Source organism: Diachasma alloeum, unplaced genomic scaffold (genome assembly GCF_001412515.2).
Source record: "Diachasma alloeum isolate Michigan unplaced genomic scaffold, Dall2.0 Dall_scaffold_00574, whole genome shotgun sequence".
NCBI lineage: Eukaryota > Metazoa > Arthropoda > Insecta > Hymenoptera > Braconidae > Diachasma > Diachasma alloeum.
The window spans coordinates 39,463-42,425 of record NW_021680706.1 but is presented as its reverse complement, the minus strand read 5'-3'; positions in this window follow the sequence as shown (position 1 = coordinate 42,425).

Here is a 2,963-nt window from a genome sequence, read left to right as displayed (position 1 = left end):
GTAAATGGGAGTTGCTGAGACAAAAACGTGAATATCTCGGAAACTAGAATCGACAAAGTGGTCCCTTTTCATGCGGACGTCCACATTTATTATTATTCACAGTGTGGATTACAATCGAATACACCAATAACCCAACACTCCGCCTGATTCCTCAGACCCCAAACTCCGCTACCCCTCCAAGTAGCAATTTATAAATTTAACAAGAGTTGATACTGTAACTCTCCAAATTTCTGTCGACACCTAGGCAATCACACAGGTACCCGCTACTCTTCTCGAATAAACAAGGTCCCTATCGATTTATTTTTCAAGGTGGACACCAGTGGTTTCTATAATTGGAGTATTAAATACTTCTTCATATTTTTTTCGAAAATTAAACGTTTCATGTTTAGATTTCAGCGTTATAAATTACAATTATTTTGTGGTATTCCAGAATATTACATTACCAAATTATGAAGTAATTCATGTTTAATAATTGTGAAATTAACTGTTTATCGATTGTTTATTGATTCAGCATCGTGTTACAACACGGGAACATTTTGTAATACGAATACAAAGAAACATCGAGATAAGTGTGTCACGGTTTTCGGATAAAAACCGAGAACACACAGCACTCGAAGCTCATTACCAATGTAGTTCATTTTGAAGTTAGTTTTAATTTCTTTTGTATTTTACTGTTCCACTTTGAGTAAGAAATTAAGTAAATTCAAGTATTTTATTGCTGAAGTTTGAGTCCATTGTACTCGTCAATTCTACCACACACACCAATTTGGTGGCAGCGCGTATGTTCTTCAAAAAACAGGGGCCTGATCAACTTCCGTTGAAGACAGCAATTAGGAGGAGAATTCGATATTTTTGATACGTCAGAGGAAACGTGCATTTCATTTTGGGAAGCATCAAGCTGTTCTGGGACGCCGGAATAGTAGCAGCCAACTTTTCCTAGGGGAAAGGGACGAAATCCAGCTGGTAAAGAAGTCTGTTTTTCCTGTTTTTGGGGAATTCTTCACAGTTTTGAGAAACTGTTTTGAGAGGCGGAACGTGACTGATACGAAGCAGGCAAGTTTCTTTCATTTATGGGATCAAGGAGTCAGACCATTCGGAACGAATTTCATTCTCTGGAGGAATTGGCTCGAGGTTTCAGGCAGAATTTACGTTCGGCAGGAGTGAATTTACACTCAATTGCAGGATCTTCTGCGGAAATCACGGAATCAGAAAGGTTTCGTCGTGTTTTCATGATGCGCAAAGTTTTGAATTTTGGTAGAGGGAACCGTGCTTCCAGTTCCTTGGCCGAGGGAGTCCAGCGACTTTCGCGTAGTGTGGAAAACCTCGCGGCGAATGATCCACTGGAACCGCAAGGGCAGCAGGAGCAAGATGGGCAGCAAGAGCAACGGGTTGGGGGCGGTACACCTATGCGGCCAGCACCGCCACCAACGCAGCAGCAAAACTTGCCTGAAGCAAATGGTAGGGTGCAAAGGGAGAAATTTAGCACGCCTATGTCTACTCCGTTCTCGTTGCCGGGGGGATCGCTCATCTTGGGAGATTTTACCCCACCACCGCGAGGGCAGACGGGTATGCCAGAGCTAGATCTCTCAGGCATTCGTAATCTGGACACCCAGGAAATCCTTAGGGAGAATGGGACAGATCAGCTAGTGGCGGAGAGGCTAAGGATACTAGAGGGGGCGCAGGAGAGCATAAAGGAGGAGGCTTAGGAGCGGAAACGATTGGAAAATGAGCTACAGAAGGCGTGGGCAGAGATGTATCGCGGTCGTGACGCTACTGGGGTAAATAATCTTCCTAGTGCTGGCTCTAGTAATGGGCACTCTCAGAGGGGACGTATAGACCTGAAGGGTACTCTACAGCTTATACATTCATTTAACGGCGAAAAAGCTGATGAGTTGATACCATTTTTGGGGTCTTGTGAAGGTGTAAAGGACTTGTTGCAACCTGAGTTACATTCTACGATACTGAAAACTATTCTGAAGAATAAATTAACTGGCAAGGCATTTGTGCAACTTAAGCATAAAGTAATCGAGAATTTCGACGAGTTAAAAATCGAGTTGGAGGTATTTTTTGGCAAGACGAAGTCACTTGTGGGATTGCATGCAGAGTTCAATAGTATGCAGCAACGGAATGATGAAGACGTCGGCAAATTTGCAGCCAGAGCTGAGCGGGTAACACTCGATTTAATCGAGCATATTCAAAATCTCTTGGCTAATGATCTGGACGAGGAGGAGAAAAGTGGAGCGAAAAAAGCGCTTTTGACTTTGGCCAAGGCGAATTTCGAGCAAGGGCTACGTGGCCAGATTAAAATTTTGGTCAGAGCAAATAACTATAAAACATCGCATGAAGCTTGTCTAGGAGCAGTTGAGCTGGAGAAAACTATGCCAGGGTTCCATGATCCTAAGGGGGGTTCTGGAAGAAATTTTGGGGGGAAATCTGGAGGAGGAGGTTCTTGGCGTTCTCAGGGGGGAAATCGTCATTCAGTAGGGCGACAATCCCTGGGGGCGGGATGTTTTGCTTGCGGCCAGGCAGGGCACGAGGCAAAAAATTGCAAGGTGCAGAAAAAGACGAGCCTACCTGTTCCAGAACGCCACAGTATCAATGCGTATGGAGTCTTGTGCCAATTCTGTCACATTCCAGGGCATGACATAACATCATGTTTTAAACTGAAGAAGCAGTGCGGGTTACCAGAGAATGCAGAGTTACATGTGAAAGAGAAACTTGATGGCATAAAGCAGGTCAATAAAAGTGCTGACAGCGGCACAAAGAAGAACAACAAGAATAAAGTCGCATCGAACGAGGAGCCTACATTGCCAATGGGGGCATTCCAAGTTGCAATGATGCAAATTAATGAAGTTGAGAACGATGATGATCGGCAGGATGCTGGAATCTCACTCAATTCCAATCCCAGAAGGCGTAAGATCACATCTGCAGAGCCTTCCAAGACAAAAAACCATCTAATTTTG